Source organism: Cuculus canorus, chromosome 23 (genome assembly GCF_017976375.1).
Source record: "Cuculus canorus isolate bCucCan1 chromosome 23, bCucCan1.pri, whole genome shotgun sequence".
NCBI lineage: Eukaryota > Metazoa > Chordata > Aves > Cuculiformes > Cuculidae > Cuculus > Cuculus canorus.
This window is the reverse complement of record NC_071423.1, coordinates 7,770,972-7,788,322: the sequence shown is the minus strand read 5'-3', so window position 1 is coordinate 7,788,322 and position 17,351 is coordinate 7,770,972. Positions and strand designations below refer to the sequence as shown.

The 17,351-nt window shown below is 44.9% G+C and overlaps 1 long non-coding RNA gene across 1 annotated transcript in view; it reads left to right on the top strand.

The window, feature by feature from the left end:
* Window positions 1–13,732, top strand: part of LOC128854356 (uncharacterized) — a 155,622-nt gene extending 141,890 nt beyond the window's left edge. Inside the window, exons 11-16 of the long non-coding RNA XR_008453397.1 lie at window positions 420–531; window positions 2,663–2,771; window positions 4,546–4,638; window positions 9,430–9,559; window positions 11,865–11,941; window positions 12,601–13,732. This is a non-coding gene — a long non-coding RNA (uncharacterized LOC128854356). The remainder of the gene's footprint in view (window positions 1–419; window positions 532–2,662; window positions 2,772–4,545; window positions 4,639–9,429; window positions 9,560–11,864; window positions 11,942–12,600) is intronic.
* Window positions 13,733–17,351: the final 3,619 nt, after the last annotated feature.

Genomic DNA, 17,351 nt, shown 5'->3' with positions numbered 1-17,351 from the left:
TACCTGAAGGGGCTACAAGAAAGCTGGGAAGGGACTGTTGACAAAGGTTTGTAGTGATAGGATGAGGGGCAATGGGTATAAACTGAAGAGGGGCAGAGTTACACTAGACATACGGAGGAATTTCTTCACTATGAGAGTGGTGAGGCACTGGAACAGCTTTCCCAGGGAACTTGTGGCTGCCCCATCCCTGGAGGTGTTCAAGGCCAGGTTGGATGGGGCCTTGGACAGCCTGATCCAGTGGGAGGTGTCCTGTGGCAGGTGGGTTGGAACTGGATGATCTTTAAGGTCCCTTCCAATCCAAACTATTCTATGATTCTATGAAAAGGCAGCTAGCGTGCTTGTTTGTGTTAGGTAGATTTGTGTATCTATGCCTTCTTTCTCCGAAACAGCTTCTGAGACTGTTTTCTAATCCAAATCAGATTGGATAGAGGAGCAGTGACTTCCAAGACTCTTCTGTCCCAGCAAGCTTTACAGAAATTGCAGCCATATACCCAGTGCAGTCGGGAAGAAGGTTGAAAGGACAAAGAGAAGGTAAAATATTGATATATGCTGAGATGTCCAAACTATGAAGTGGAGAACAGTGTGGCATATGCCAATTTACCTGGATTAACTGGCTTGAACGAAATAATTAGAACAGTTCAAACAGATTCTCACTGGCTGGTAACCAGCATGTCCCTAAAGACTTTGTACTCCAGTTGCTGGAGCATGCTATAATCCATACCGTATGACTTCACTGCTAATTTTATGTGCTCTGCCTAGGTTAAGCTAGAATTTACCAAACAACGGTCCTGTATTTGGCTGTGTAGTCACACTGCTAGCCAGTGTTTGTGATAGAGATGCAATTCCTCAAAGATAGGTGACAGGTCTAACTGTGGATAAATCTTCTTATTTTCTACTCAATTCTCATTTAAAAACATGTGCACACACATACATATAACCAGTCTGTAGGAAGGCCCTAGGTCATTAGGGGATTCATATGTTGTCCTGCACTGTTAGTATTTTGCTGGTGCCAGTCGTAAGCTGCATGCTGATGTAAGTCAGGTAAGACCTCACCTGGAGCCCTGCGTCCAGTTCTCAAGTCTTCAGCACAGGAAGGACACGAAACTGTTGGAACAGAGATGATCTGAGGGCTGGAGCACCTCCCATACGACGACAGTCTGAGGGGGTTGGGGTTGTTCAGCCTGGAGAAAAGAAGGCTCTGGGGAGACCATAGAGCGGCTTCCAGTGCTGAAAGGGGCTCCAGGAAAGCTGGGGAGGGGCTCTTGATCAGGGAGGCCAGAGATAGGCCAGGGGTAATGGGTTTAAGCGGCAAGAGGGGAGATTGAGATGAGATTTTAGGCAGAAATGTTTTCCTGTGAGGGCGGGGTTGGAACTGGGTGGGCGTTAAGGTCTCCTCCAACCCAAACCATTCTGTGATTCAAGCCTTTTGTACTGTACCTCTAAAATTATCCATCAAGAATTGCTGCTCAAGCATGGTATTCAGAAATATTTTTTACCAGGTTTGCCTAGTAGCAAGGAAATATTTGCAGTAGTGCACCAGCACAAAATTTTCTTTTGGTTCTCAGCCCGCACGTGGCTCTGATTCTTGTGAAAAGTGGCACCCTAACAGTTCTGAAGAAGGTAGGGGGTTTGGAACTAGATGATCTTTGATGTCCCTTACAACCCAAACTATCCTGTGATTCTAAGAAGGAGCTCTCCTTGTCCACAAAATCGGTACGTGATTGCCCATGACACCTTAAGCATCTTCTGCTAATTCTGTTGTGCTGCCTCAAAGCTCTCCTTGGAGAGGGCCAGCCTGTGATGGTGACAAAGCTGAAGCAAAGGGTTTTTCCTGGACTTGAATATTCTTCCTTTGGAAAGGAGGCTGAAACTTTCTCCGTTAGAGGGATTTTTTTTTTCTTTTAAACAATGCCTTTCATCTGTTTCCACACCCAGCTGAAACTATGCTGCAACACTTCTCTGCTAAATCAGATGCATTAAATACAGTCAATTTGTACATAAAAGTTTTGTAAGAACTGGAATGAAATAGAATGGAATGCCAGAATGACTCATTGTTTAATGAATAAGGCCCTAAGTGTTCTATTGATGCCATTTATAAATCTGTATAAAATGTATAGAATTCATGTCATAACTGGAATTCCAAGCACAGCAACCTTGTGAGCTAAATTATGATGATGATAGGGTACTGCACAAATTAATATGACTTATAACACGCTTCTGCTTGAAAGCTGCTCAGACAGTTAAAAATAAGACAATTTCATTACATGGATTCAAAGCCCAGACCTCAGAAATGCTGCTACTCTCTCCTTTGGAAATTGTTAATTACTGAAGAAGGAAGTTCTTTTTGTGCGTGTTAGAGGCAAAATTTTTTTTTTCACCGTGCGATAGAGTGAAATTAGTCTCTTTGTACAATGTCATGGCCCTGTTTCTTGGTTAAATAAGTTCAAGAATCAGGTTTCTGGGGCAGATAGGGAAAGCAGTTGAAAGTCTGCATTCTGTGTTATATGTAGTGGCTCCTCCTTACCACCGCCTCTCCTTGCTTCCTTCTGCAGTTCATAGAAAACAGCTTCCTCTTCAGACAGGTGATCCAAGAGTGTCTGAGATGTACTGCAAATGAGACACCACTGGCTAGAAATACTCCAAACAATTATTTTCTTAAAAGCAGGTGGGAGATGCTGAGGATGAAGTTGTCTGTCTGGGGACAGAGCTGCTGGCCAGAGGTGGGGGCCTTACCCATGGCTGCAGGGATCCTGCCAGAGCCAGCTCTCAAGGTACAACCACTGTTTCTTTTCTAAGAAAAAAGCCAACGACAGTCCAGACCACTTTAAGAGTACTGTTTAAGAGCAGTGTAGGTGTAAACAATATAGACTCCTTGACTTTTATTTTCCATATATGCTTTTGTTGGATCCCACATTCAGGTAGCCACATTTGTGCCACAGAGGAGCAAATGTTGTGCAGGGTTCTCCCTTGCCCTTAGAGCATCCTTCCAGTAGATAAATGGGGCTACAGGAAAGCTGAGGAGAGGGAATAGGAATAGGATAAAGAGGAGTGATTTTAAGCTGAAAAACAGGAGATTGAGGTGAGATCTTAGGGAGAAATGTTTTATTGTGAGAATGGTGAGGCCTTGGCCCAGGTTGTCCAGAGCAGTGGTGGCTGCCCCGTCCCTGGAGGGGTTCCAGGCCAGGTTGGATGGGGCTTGGAGCCCCTGATCCAGTGGGAGGTGTCCCTGCCCATGGCAGGGGGTGGAACTGAATGATCTTTAAGTTCCCTTCCAACCCAAACCATTCTAAGATTCTTGGGTCATTGAGGTTAAGTCTGCTTCAAGTGTGAGTCACGCTGCTGCCACTTTTCCTTCCACCCCTTGCCAGGGTCTGATGACAAGACTGTGATTTCTGTAAGCTCGTCTTTGTTACAGGTGTGACATGCAGCTCATAAGGTTTCATTATGGCTTTCATAATGTGTTAACAGAATGTCAGGATTGAGTCATTTATAATTAACAAGGATGTGTAAATTGTAGTGTAAGAATATTTTTGTGAATGGGCCATTTTTTACATGTGCAACTGTCAATGTCCAAAAAAGCCTTGACCGGTCAGGCAAATGGCTTGTAAAGACAGATCTGTTTTTCCTTTTGTTTTCTCCTCATTGAATTCTCGATAGACACATAGACCTTGCTGCATGATCTTCCTAGATCCACTACAGATACAAATCTCAAGCCATGAATGGAAGATTTATGAGCATCTTAGGGTTTGATTCTATTATAAATATGGAGTGGATAAACTATCTAATGCTGATGTGAAGTTTGTATGAGCAATGTGTCTATTTGGGGACCAAAGACAGTAAGGCGTGCAGCATGGGAACTGTACTGCCAAATTGAGGAGAGGAGGAGTGGCTCAAAAAGGTGCCAGCAAATATGATCCCGTGCATGGAGATATCTGAAATTGATATAGAATCGTAGAATGGTTTGGGTTGGAAGAGATCTCAAAGCCCATCCAGTTCCAACCCCCCACTGCCATGGGCAGGGACACCTCCCACTGGATCAGGGGCTCCAAGGCCCATCCAACCTGGCCTTGAACCCCTCCAGGGATGGGGCAGCCACCACTGCTCTGGGCACCCTGGGCCAGGGCCTCCCCACCCTCACAACAAAACAGTTCTGCCTAAGATCTCATCTCAATCTCCCCTCTTTCTGTTTATATATACTTATATAGTGGCACCATTCCCACCTGAAAGGAAAAGTGAATTGATGTTACCATGAAAATAAAGAAAGAGGAGGTAGACTGAGAGATTCTCAGTTTCACAAAGTGAGTGCAAGGAGACATGCAGTGAGTGAAATGGTGACAAACTGAAAATGTTTTAAAAAGTGATTCTTTTCCACCAGTGTTTAATTAAAAAAAAAAAAAAATGGACCTAATTGCTGTTAGAGGTTGATGGGAAGTTTCCAAGTCTAGAACAGATGAGATACTTATGTTTTTAATAAATATATAGAGACTTATGGTAATTCATTGTGATAACTTCAGAACTGAGTTAAGACTTCCTTTCACCGTTTAGGATGAAGTGCGGCAATTCAAGACCAGGGAAGAACCAGTGGAAAGGACGGCTCTCATTATCCAAAGCTGCTAAAACTTATCACTGTTGGAAAAGGTATGTTAGCGAAGTCTGGATCCTGACACAGTCTATATCTGTCTCCTGCAAAGGATTAATCACTTAGTTTGCTGCTGACTAATAAAAGTGAAGGGCTGATGGATATTTGTACTTCGCTGGGCTTGCATACTGAATAACTGCAGTACGGCAGTGTTAGAAATAATTATCCAATGGCACAGTCCACCTCCAGCTCCTTACAGTTACCACGTGCTGTGGGAAAGGATTACGTGGCCACTCCAGAAATGAAAGCAGAGGAAGGTGAATGACTTACCAAGGCTAGGCACAGTATCATTGGAAGGGCTGTGTACAAAAGCCAGGTCAGTTGGATTGAACTTCTCCATCTAAACATGTGTTGTGACCTTTTTCTTCCTCATTAAGTAGGTTTCTTGGAACCCTGGTGTTACCAGAAGTAATAAAATTAGAGAAACAGTGAGGAGGGTCACACCTGGTGCTGCTTTCACACCCACTTTTCAGTGTGAGGTTAGAGCTGATCTTTACCAGGCAAGGGCATCTCATACATATATGTTCAGGCAGTCAGTGGCTGCTGTGGAACGTGATGAGCTTAGATGTGGTGCTGCACTAGCAACAGTCCTGCCTCCTGGAAGCCTGAGCTGGCACTTCCAAACACTACTTGCTGGAGATTGGTGGTTGCGGCAGCTGAGGTTGGTACTAGATCTGGGGTCACTGCAGGGAATCTCCTGAAGAGTGTAGGCAGAGCCTTTGTGTTCCTTGGCTTAAGGGAGATTTAAGGAATTGTAAACAGCAGGTCAAACCCATTCCCGGATTAATGCCACTGATGTGGGTTTATTTTAAAGTTTGTTTTTCTTGTGTTTGAAGTGGCCTCTCACCTCTTCTGACAAGGAATAGCAGTTGTGGCATCAGAGAGTGGTTTGCCGTAGCGGGGTTTGTAGTCTGTGTGATGCCACAGCTTCCCCTTGGCTTTCCATTTCCTTTCATAAATGAGGTTGTTAGATTTAGAGGACAAGATTTTGTAAAAAAAAAAAAAAATAAGGAAGAGATGGAAAAAGAGGAAGGAAATGGGAAGGGAAGAAGGCAAGACACAATTGCTCTCTGCTGCAGAACTTGTGGTTTGAGTTGGATTTGGAAATCGCCCTTCCAGTAACTTCTGAAATGTGAAAGGAGAATTTATTTTATAAGGACCGTAAGTTATTTCATTCCTTTCATTTTTATATGAGAACAGTTATTGACACGTCTTAGTGGAAATAAACAATCAGTTTACACTGCTTGCTGTGTTCGTACAGACGCAGTCAGACCACTGAATCATGTCTGTTTGTAGGTTCTAGGATAGAAGTCGCTGGTCAGTGATCTATAATTGCAATGCTGTAATGAATCCACAAGGGCCCTATGTTGGTGGCCACATTTCAAAATGTGGCTCCTGGTGACAGAGCATCAGAATTAAAGAACTGTAGTCTTCTTCGGTCGTAGAGGGGGATAACCATACTCTTCTGGTGGAATTCCTAGAGCAAGGGGTTCTGTGATCATAGGGTCATAGAATGCCCTGGGCTGGAAGAGACCCACAAGGATCATCAAGTCTAACGCCCGTTCCTGCATAGGACAACCTTGTAGCCCACACCACAACCCCAAAGTCCACACCATGTGTCTGAGGGAGTTGTCCAAATGCTTCTTGAATATTGATGCTCTGTTTTGTTTCTAGTCCAATAGAGGGACAATTTTTAATTACTACATAGGTATCCACAGTCTCATTGCAAGCTGCATACAGCCTCTTGGGAGCTGTGCCCACCAGTGGTCTGCTGGGTATTTTAGAAGAGATGAGGATCTCATAAGACATTCTGTCTTGATGCTGTCTGACATTATATATGTGTAGGTTTGTATATGTTTGTCACATGCCTGTGAGTAGTAAACTGCAAAGCAACAGTACTAATGAGTTGAAGAGCCAGAAAAGTTTATCTGGAGCAGAGAGACGTTCATGATCACTTTTTAGACTAATAGGATGCGAGGTGAAAGCCTAACAGACTGTCTGAGAGTTGTACAGAGAGTCAGTCCTGCACCAAAACTGAATCAAGAAATTCTGTGCGGCACCTGGGATGTGTGTGGGGGGGGAGGTCTGTCAGCACTCAGGTGTGAGGAACTCTCAATCCATTTTGAAGTCAAAGGTTAAATGTTTAATCCATAAATTAATGCTAGGAATTAAGGAAGACTACTTGACATCTGAAGTCACAGGGAGGCTTTTTCTGTGTAGTGAAAACCCCTCTTCAAATAATTTAAAGCGTGCTTCTCTTGCATTTAAAGACCAGAGGAAGCTGTGCAAGTGAAATGGGCCGATTTTTGCTTTTAGTTAGCAGTAAGAGTTCATGCAAATGACAGCAGGGTTTTTGTCTTTGTCCTGCTACAGCTTTAAAATGAGTTAGACCCTGGATTAGGTTGCAAATAAAATGCTTCCAGTTGCTGTTTCCATTAATCCTACTCTGAAATTTGGTTATGCAATCACATCATTTGGTCATCTCAAACTTAACCTACAAACAAACCCTGGGCAAGGGGACTCAAGCAAAGCTTTAACAACTTCCATTGCTCAAGCAGTACCTTGAGACCCATGGAGGTGGTGGATCCTGACGGAGCTGCTCATATTCTTGTTTGCTCCTTGGATGACACAGGCCTGCAACCTCAATGGGAATTTGCTTGATTAACGATGAAGACAAAATGAATCTCTTTTTTGCCTTGAGTATCCATAGGAGCTTTAAAAGCTGTAAACAGGACAAAATTCACCTGGGAAGTTCAAAATCTCGGCTCCTTTGCTCATTGTGAAGCCCTCGGTCTGCCTCCTGCCACATTGCATTACGTATTGATGTAGATTTTGCATTATATATCAACGCACACTTGTCCTCAGATACTCTGCTGTGGAGAAGGCCATTTTTAAATCTTTAATAGGGCATTAGAGCAATTTGCCTGTGATTTCATTTTAAGTGGGCAAGGAGAGTGGTGACAAACAGAGCTGGGAGGCCCTAAAATTCTTTGAATATTCCATGTTTTCCTGGAACTGTTGGGAAAAGTCTGCCAGAAAGGTCTTGGCAGGTTTTCTAGGTGACCGGCCAAATCTGAAGCAAATGTGGATAGTTAATAGGCTAATGCAGCTCTGGTTCCAAGTCCGTACGTATGTAACATACGGTTTTTATTTAAGAAATCCCACCGCATGGAGGAGCACATGTCGTGCTAATATATCTTCCTGAGAGAAAATAACGAGGGAAAAAGTGCTGTCATCTTGTAATGATAAAATAAGGGATCTCTTTGCCCTTACTTTTTAGGGACTTGAGTTGTGAGTTGAAGAAAAGAAGACATGGGCGATGAACTCAGTAGACAGGCAGTGGAGTTCCCGTGAGGGCTGAATGTTAATCAGGAATGGCTTATGTAGCAATAGTTTATCTCTAAGAAGAAGGGCAGAAGTTGCTCAAAGAATGGATTTCCGTTACTAGATTGACTTTTTGTTGTTACTATGCAAGTAATTAAAAATGGCAATTAAGCAGGAAAGTGACCAAATAATGGCTTGGGACCTGCTGGTGCAGTTGGTTCCATGTGGACAGCCTGTCATAGCATGACCTGCATGGGTCAAATCGTAAGAATTAAGTGCTGCTACTAAATCACCCCAGGTGTGAGCTGGTTTGGGAGGGGTTTCTCTGGGCATCAGGGTCAGAATCGTGGTTCTCTGCAGTCGCAGGCACCCAGGGAATAGGTATTTGCCGTCATGACTGGCAGGAGTTCTTCCTGGGAAACAGGAGTTCAGATTTCTCTTAGACACCAGGAGAATTACCTTTGTAAGTTACTGTGAGGGATTCTTGTTCATATTCAGCTCATGGGGCCTGTCTTGCTTTATTATTAATGGGGCGAAGGCTGTGCACAGGCTCTACCATTACAGTGGAACAGGGTTGTTTTTTATTAAGCCAGTGGTGCAGGCCCTGAAATCCTGCTACATGGTCCCTATGGCACGGGGGATGAGTCAGTTCTATTTCTTTGATTTTATTCGCTGTCTATAAAATAGAGGTCCTTGTTCCTCGTAAGAAGTATTATAAAGACAGAGAAGTTGCTCATATGTGACTTGTTCACAGGCAGTTATTGGAATTACAGGGAAAGCACACTGTAAACCTCTATGAAATGTTTCGTATGAGGACAGGCTGAGAGAGTACGGGTTGTTTAGCCTGGAGATCAGAAGGCTCCGGGGAGACCTTAGAGCAGCTTCCAGTCCTGAAAGGGGCTGCAGGAAAGCTGGGGAGGGGCTCTGGATCAGGGAGGGCAGGGATGGGACATGTGGGAATGGTTTTCAGCTGAAAGAGGGAAGATTGAGATGAAAACTTAGGAAGAAAAGTTTTCCTGTGAGCGTGGGGAGGCCCTGGCCCAGGCTGCCCAGAGCAGTGGTGGCTGCCCCATCCCTGGAGGGGTTCCAGGCCAGGTTGGATGGGGCTTGGAGCCCCTGATCCAGTGGGAGGTGTCCTTGCCCATGGCAACTGGATGGGCTTTAAGGTCCCTCCCAACCCAAACCCTTCTATGACTCCATGACTACTTCCATGCTGACAAATACATTCTGTAGCGGTGCAGAGTTCAAATTGACAGTATTTATAATCCAATACGACTTCTATACAAACAAAATCTGCTTGAAAAGGCTGCTATTACCCTTCAAAAATCCTAATTAAAAAAAACCTTATAATAATAATCTAGTATTCAGATTGTTCTGTTTGTTTTCTTCATTTTGTATCTTATGAAAATGCTACACTGTCTTTTTGCATTATAAAACCAGCTAAATTTAAATTTTGGGTGTACTAGAGCCTGCACTGCAACGTTAAGTGATGCAGAAGCACAGACTGGCACCAGGACCAGGGAGACTGGCTGCTGCACTTGCGTCCCGCTGCTATTTCTGGCATGCAGAGACTGAGCAGTATCTGATGGGCCAACCGTAAGTCCTCAGAGGTTGCTGCATCTTCCTCATGTTCTGACATTCATGCTGTCTGTCTCATGCCTCTTGATATGTGACTTTCTCATTTTTGATACGCTCTCAACACCAGTGAAGCAATGGAAAACAAGTTACGGTATATTAAGATCTCTGTGTCTGGTTTCACAAGAGGTGGGGGCGACCAGACTTGCATTCAGCCTTTGCCTGTGTTAAAGTGCCCAAGCCTGTTATTTCTTTGACAGCAATACCTAAATGGCTTGGCATCCTGTAGACACCCTGTGAGGAGAGACTCCCTGTCCCCAGGAGCTTGCAGTCAAACTAGAAAAGGCAGGCAGAAGAAGCAGCGCGAAGAGATGGAGAGGCTTGCCCAAGACACTTAGCACGTTGAGTGGCAAGAGTGGGAATAGGAACAGGGCTTTTGAATCCTGTCCATTGTCATCACCACCAATTCAAGATTCCTCAGGCTCGTTGCGTGCCAGCTTCTGCCCTCTTTCTCTGCAGGGGTCCGTGGCTTGGGCCCACCAATGAGTGGTAGAAGATTCTATGGTGTCTTACCTTTTGGATTAATTCTTAAGCAGTGGCTGAGACAAGTATTATTTTGTTGATATATGCCCTCACGTGTTGTTTGGTTTTTAATTGGGTCAACTGCAGGCTGTAGCTGGAGTGCTGGAAAACCTGAAGAACATTTGTTTCTTTGTTTTATCTTTGAAATAATTCCACCCCCTCCTTATAAAGGAAGCCAGTGCTGGTGAAAAAGGCTGAGAATCTGACTGGAGATCTGGGGGATGTTTAAGGATGGTGCTTTGAGGTTCTTCATGTCCCTGTGATCTCTCGGGGCTCTTCACCAGTGTTGATTAAGGCTCAGAGTCACAACTCCTTATGTGTGATAGTTATGTTACCTGTTTGTGTTGGTTTTACGTAGGGGGAAATGGGAAGTGGAGGCAGGTCTGAGGGTCCACAGTGAATTCATGGGGGAGATGGGAATAGATCTGGGGACTGCAGGCTGCAAACTCTGCCCTCTAACCTGTTTCTTTTTTACTGAGTGACCCTAGCACTTCTTGCCTATTGGAATATGATTCATTCTAGCTCTGCTTTTAATTGCGTGGATTTCTAATTTTCATTTAATTTTCTACTTTTCCTGCAAGATCAGATTCCCCAAATGTCCCTAAACTTTATGCACGTTTCTGAGGTTGAATCTAGGTTCAGCAGTTTAGATTCTAGCCTCAACGTATATTATTTCTACTGGCTTTTTCAGAAAGAAAAAGAAAGAGTTGGTTGAGAGACACCATCGTTCTGTGCAATGACTCTATTGAAATTTCTAGTAAATTTTAAAAAGCATTAAACGTTGACCAGACAGAAAGTTTTGTAGCACCCTTGTAGGTTAACATATTAATACAGCTCATCTCTTAGCAACTGAAATATTTTACCATTTGTCAGGCTCCCAGTGTGAAGCCTCAGATCTTAAGAAATGATGGCAGCAGCTCAAAAAAGGTTAGATTTATCTGAAATTTTAGTGAGGTTCTTGGAGATTTTGTTCTCTTTTAAGAGAATTGAGTCTTATTTGAAAACATGTGAAATAAGAGGGGTTTCAGGTGCTTTATGTGATACGGAAATGGCAAATCATGCAGGAGTCGATGGAATACTTTTTTTGCCTGACTTCATCCACGTAAATCTGCATTTCCCCTTGAGTTTCAGAGTTCAGATAAATCTGGTATGTATAGGAGAACCCATGGATAAGGGCCAATTGTTAACTCCCCATAGACAAGATGCACATAACTCTAGGTACTGCATTCTCTCTTCTCATACTCCTTCTTTGATATCAGATGAATTAATCTCTGTAACCTTTCTCTGTTACATCCACTGACCTTTCCTTGAACTCTTCCCATTTCCCAAAATTTTGTTCTCGTTAAGGGCACCAACTGGTATGGAATTCCAGGCCCTTTCACCAGGAGGTGAACAGCACTGCCTCATTTTGCTCTTGCTCCACTCGCCTTGGAATAGAGTTGGTTTATGGCTTTCTCACCTTATTATTTTAATCGTTCTCCATTATCCAGGGATTGATGTGGTTGGTGCTCAAAAGGCTTTGAGAAACCTGTTAGCAGAATGGAGGGATGGAGAGAAAACGCAGCAACAACTTTCTAAGCTGTGTTGCTGTCCGGACAGTGCTTGGGTGAGGTATTTTGATAACAGATGCCTTCTTGGGTTTGGAAGTGAAAGTCAGTAGGTGAGTCAGGTTTAAAGGAATTGTTGGAGATGAAAGGAAATTTACGTGATCTTCAACCACACTCCATTCTCTGTTGACTAACAGGGTATGAGATGAAGATAACAAAAGTAATGTGGACATAGCAGCTTTCTTCCAAGGACCTCAAACCACTCCAAGGAAAGGTAAGAATTGTTGTGATGGTTCTATACGTGGGGAAGCAAGGTAGGAAGAGGTGAAGTGTTTTTATCACTGACTTGATGTGGAATTGGACAATGATATACAAACCAGTGAGGTTCAAATTAGAAGCTTCTGGCTGTCAAACTCCTCACTTGGTAGAGCTCTGTTCTGGTAGTGCCCAAATTGTGACACCTTTGTCCAACTTTGCTTTCCATGGATGTGCCCACCCTATGAACTAGTACCTTTCCTCACATCATTAGAGTTCTACATTTGCATTAGAAAGTGCTTTTTACTCCGCTGAATAAATTGTATTCATTCATAAACTATTCTCACATATAATCATACATGCTGCCCATACAGCTGAGGTAGAACTGTTATTTTACATTTCCTAAATGATGTCTGTCTAATTTGTCTAGGGTGAAGTTATTGAGTAGTCAATAGTTTATATAGTTAATGCTGAAGCCCCTAAAGCTTCATCTGTAGCTGAGCATCCTTTCTGCTATGTGTCTTCTCCTTCGAATCACTCTCTCCAATTTTGTCACAGAAAAATGTAGCAACAAAGGTCTCCACTCTGCTCTCTGCTATAACTGTGCACTTACAAGGGCCTCTTCTTCCTTTGAACCTGTGCCTGTGACTAAATTCATTCTTCCTTTCTGTTTTCCAGCTTCTCTCTGCAAACTTCCTCTCACTCCATTTCTGCAAGGACTTTTCCTGCAAACCAGGTCCCTAAGAAGATTAGGGATACCGGTTTATTTATACCCACCTCAGCATGGTAGCAGCCAAATGTTATAAGTTGCTGGATGGTTAGATGGCCTGTGGCACATGAAAGAAGCTTCAGTCTTCTGGTGCAGTTCAGAGTGAACAAGTGTCTTCCTCATAGCTGCTCTGAACTTATCCCTAAAGCTGAAATTTGGGGGGTTTTGTCCTTTTTAACCTGTTCGCATTGGTAATACAAACAGGTATGCTCAGGACTGAAAGGGCTGCAGAGCTTTGGCCCGTTTTTAAACATGAAAACGATTTTCAGGCCAACAATTTCAAATACCTGGTAGTCACGGTGCCAGGTGATGTTGCCGTTTGTGTTTCCTTCTGTAATGCCTGGCTTGAATGATCCCAAAGCAGCAAGCTCAGTTAAATCCATGGCTATGATCAAAAGAGAATGACACCTCTATCTTTTTTGTGCCCGCCTGGAGATCCTTAGGTTTTGGAATTGAGGTCTTTGAAAAACAAGATTACTGGAGTCTAGTAAATGAAGTGTCCGGATGGTAGTGATGATTTATAAAAGCGATTGAAAAAGGAAAGCGTTTTTCCAGTGAGCGTAATGTCTTGGTTTGAAGATATTCTTAAGTGTGTGTGTAATGCTGCGAACAGTGGTCAGTGATTAGTGACTGCTGTGTATGAGATTATGGATCTGTTTGCAGCAGAACACTTCTTTTCACAGGGTTCTGATGACCGAAACCATTTTATTTCGTGGTCGATTCTTTCTTATTTTGTATCTGTTTCAAAATAATTCCCATCTCTTCCTTCTTCTTAGACTTGTAGAAAAGGCCAGGTTGGATGGGCCTTGGGCAGCCTGATCTAGTGGGACATGTTGCTGCCCATGGCAGGGGGGCTGGAACTAGATGATTTTTAAGGTCCCTTCCAACCCAAACTATTTTATCATTCTATGAGAAAATCTACTGAGGAGTCAATATTTTCCATGGGGAAATGTGGTTTTTTGCAATGTAAATATTGGAGATGGCAGATAATTGAAATACATCAAATACAGGGGGTTTTTTTCTCCACCAGTTCTACTCTCTTGCATTTCAGCCCTGACCTTCCACAAACACAAAATGCCTCACTTGTGCAGCCTTCAAAGCGGTTTTCAATAAGACTGAACTCGGTGAAAACATGATTAAGGTTATTGTTGCATACAGAGGTCCATCAGTGGAGCCACGTCACTTAAGCAAGAAGCAGACCCTGAGGAACGCTCTAGAGGCTTCTTCCTGCAGGGGCTTTTCAAGTCATCCCAACCAACCTGTTACCTCTAGTGATGGCTCTTAGGCTCTGCTGCTGCTGTTCTAGAGCAGACACTTCCAGTCTTGCTTTCTCCTCCCGCTGGGTGCCTCTCACTTCTCCAGACGCCTGTGCGTATTCCGAAGTTGGGGCTTCAGTTTGCTTTGCCCTCACGTCCTGCCCTTGGTTAGACCACGCGCCTATGCTAAGGCAAGCAAAATAGTTTACTGATTTATCATGGATCATTAGATGGAGTAACCATTCTTAAAACATCACCAGTATAGATACAATAATTAGAAATGTGCTTTTGTTAACATCGCCAGCCTCTACCCTCTTGTACGGTACCCTTGGGTACTAAATAATTACCCACTTTGTGTGGTTATCTAGCTCACTAATTACCCACAAAAATTGGGGTCAGGTGTTAACTGCTTGAAATAAGTATCCTCCAAAGGCTTGGTTAAATTGTATAAAGAAATTATGTGTTTGCAGCAAAACTTAAAAAAAAAAAAAACCAACATTTTTTGGGAAGAAAGATAACAGAATGGGAAAAAAAAGACTATGGATGTAAGTGTTCTGTGTGATGGCAAAATCTTGCATGCTGCTGTGAGGGTGAGGGCATCTGTAAGGGGAGTGAAAGGATGGTTGGCAGATACAGGCTCTCTAATACAGACGACTTTCCCAAAGATTAGATCCTTCAGCATGCAGGGTTTGATTCTTCCCCTGTCTGTGCTGATGTCAATCAGGATTATGTCAGTATAAATAAGAAAATTTGTAGCCATGGATTCCTGGACTGACTTCACTGCATAATCCCACCTCCTCTACCACCCAGGGACTTCTGCATTGCACCTGATAATTTAATTATGTATCATATATTTATTTCCATATGTTTGTTTTCCTTGTTTCAACCCCTGTGTGCACGCAGAATTTCATTCTAAGGCTGCCGCTCATAAAATGCAGCGCTTTGAGTAATAATTTAATTCCTGTGTTCAGGGAGTTACCCCAGTGAGTCAAAGATTTCTAGATAGCCCCACCCTCCCAACTTCCCGAACACTTGCACTGCAGTCGCTTTCTCTTTGCCAGACCCACACAAGATGTCTAAGCAGGCAAATTCCCAAGAGGCAGCTTCTTCTCTGGTTTAGCCCCCCCCCAAATGTAGGAAATAAAGCCACAGAAGCTCTTGAAATACCTGACACGTGTAACGGAAGGGTATGGCAGAGACCGTCCTCCTCACCTGGGGTCTTGCAGAGGTGCTCTCTGTCTTCAATACAAAGGGAAAAGATTTCAGTGGGAGCTAGGAAGGCGTTTCTGAACCCCCCACCGATCAGGATCTTTGGATTCACGGTTACCTCTAAGCACCTGTGCAGCGACAGCTGAACAAAGAAACCCCCTCCTTTATTTATTCCTTCTATTTTGCGTGAGGCGCTTCCTCTCCTTCACGGAGAGGAGCACCTTCTCTTCCTGCAGGCGGGGGCAGGTACGAGGCAGCAGCAGCCCCACAGCTCGGGGCAGCCAGGGGGTCTGCGGTGAGGTCCCCAAATCCTGGGGGGGTGCCCTGTCTTGGGGCCATACCTGTCCTCCCGCATCGCGCAGCACCGCAGCTCTGGCAAACGCAGGGCTCAGCTTCATAGAGCACAATGGAGATTTAGTCGTCATCTTTGTCTCTTCCCCCCTCCCGCTCCGCTCCCCGCTGATGTTAACTGTCTGTATTATTATTTATTGTTATCAAGGGATTTGGTTTGATCAATGAAGTGTATATGCGTCTGACGGACATTGGGAGAGGAAATGCTTGGAGAATGAGTAACATGTCTGCAGCGGAGGGTGTGTGTGAGGGAGAGGGAGCATCGCTGCTCGAAACATTGACTGATGAGTTCATTTTAAAATCCAAGGGCATATAGCTGGTAAATTAGCACATCCTGCAAATATAGTCTGGTGTGAGAGGGAGCGGGGCTGCCGTTGAGCAGAGGGGTGGGTGTGGAGGCGGGCAGGGGGGGCCGAGGAGAGGCGGTTGTCAGCTCCAAAGTCATCACGGGCACGAGCCGGGCAGGCTGCTGCCTCGCCAGGCAGACGTGGGGCGTGCGGTTTCCACGGGCGGCTGCGGGTGGGGAAGCGGGGGGGTGGTGGTGGTGGTGGGAGAGAACCCGGAGAGCAGCGGCGGGTTTTATTGTTTTAAACTCCAGAGGGATGCTAGGCGAAGGGCTGCACCCCAAGCCCCCCCTATCCTTTTTTTTTTTCTCCTTCCCTTGCACCCCCGTAGGAAGGCGGTGTCGGGCAGGGGGTGGGATGCTCTGCGGGTTCCTCCCGGGAGCTTAAAGGATTATTGGGGGGGGGGGAGCAGGGCTTGGGGGGGCAGGGGTGGTGTGCGAGCCTGGCGGCCGAGGGAGCCGGGTCCTTATTCTGTTAAAAATTTAAGTAGGCATGCAAGGAATCTCTAGGATAGTTGGCAAAGGGCGAGGGTGGGGAGGGAAGGAAGGGGGGGAAGGATCCAAAAGAGTCTGTAACCAGACACTGAAGCTTTCCAGGAGTGAGAGTGTGTGAGAGAGACGGAGACAGAGCGAGAGGAAGAGAGGGGGCAGTGTGGTCTAGTACATTTTCATCTGGTCGTTGATTTGAGCCTGATGCTTGCTGTCCCTCAACAGCCTCCCTTGCCTGTATTTTTTCTTTCCCCCTCTCCTCTCCTTTTCCTTTCCCTTCTACTTCATCGAAGCCTAGGGGAGCCAGTAAAGATTAAATGTGCTTTCTAAAAGGCAGCCACTTCATGCAGCTATGTCTACTCCCCCCCAGCTACCCCCCACTCCCCCTTTTTGAAATAAAAAAAAAAAAAAGAGAGAGGGGGAGACAGAGCGGGGGAGAAGGAAGGAGGAGGAAGAGGAGGACTATAGTTTAATGATGTCGGGACTGGCTGATCCAGAAGGAAGGAGGAAAAAAAAAACGAACTAAAAAAAAAAAAAAAAAAAAAGATTTGAGATCCTGGACGAGGAAGGACTTTGGTGAATGGGCTCAGACTCCTTGAGGTGAGAAAAGGACCGGAGTGAATGATGATGATGATGATGGTGGTGATGCTGATGGTTCCGTAGCGGTGCGGGGACGGGATGCGGGGAAAGCCAAGGGCGGGGGGGGGGGACTTTCGGCACCTTTTGCGGTTTTTAAACCCAACCTCACCGCTACCTTTCGGCTTCTCCCCGCTGGGCCTAAAGTGGTGGCAGAGACGGGGTGGAGGGTGCAGCTGTTATGTTATTTATTTGGGGGAAAAGGGGAGGGGGAAAAGGGAAAAAGGAGAAGAGCGGAGGAGGAGGTGGCGGACTGGGGACGAAATCCTTCTCTCGGTGATGGCCGGCGAAAATTTCCATTGGCTGTGGTTGCACAAGGTGCTTGGAGAGAGGAGCCGGTGCAGGATGGAGTCCCTTTTGTGTGTGTGTGTGTGTG